The sequence below is a fragment of the Morone saxatilis genome, unplaced genomic scaffold (assembly GCF_004916995.1).
Source record: "Morone saxatilis isolate NCDOM2014 unplaced genomic scaffold, NCSU_SB_2.0 Contig7, whole genome shotgun sequence".
NCBI classification, from domain to species: domain Eukaryota; kingdom Metazoa; phylum Chordata; class Actinopteri; family Moronidae; genus Morone; species Morone saxatilis.
In genome coordinates, this window is record NW_023340246.1 from 22,632,397 (window position 1) to 22,633,091 (window position 695).

Here is a 695-nt window from a genome sequence, read left to right on the forward strand (position 1 = left end):
TGTGAGCGGAGGAAGAGGAGGAGGAAGAGGAGGAGGGAGAGGAGGAAGAGGAGGAGGGAGGGGAGGAGGGAGGGGAGGAGAAGTACAAATCAATGTGGATATTTTTCCATTTGTTTAATATTCCCACCTTTGCACAAACACCTGAACACACCACAGCTGTGTTAAAGTCGACTTTGAGCGTTTTTCACAGTTTTAGGTCGTCGTTGTAGTTTTGTTGAACACTGAAATGAAAGAAACAAATATGGCTGCCTGGAAGAGAGAACGATGTTCACGTTCTTCGTTAATTAAAGATGCGTGGACTGAATACACATATATTATAATATATATATTAGGCTGTATATTATATAATATTCAGCCTAAAACACAATGCATTCAGTTTTAAATGCTTCATTATTTGGTTGATTTTAATGAAACATTTAGGTGTTCAACAAGTTCACCAAACATTTAATAATTCCTTATTAGTCTGTTATTAAAAATGCACCATAACTATTAGGGCAGATCAATTATTGGCCAATAATAGGACATTTATATTATTAGTAATTACCAGAATAATTTAATTACAGACGATAATTATTATCAAATCTACAGAAGTCAAAGTTTACCTTTTTTATGAACATTATTGGAAAAAACAACAACAAAGATTTGAAGTCAGAACTGTTCTTTGTTGTTGTTATAATAAAAATAATGATAAGTTA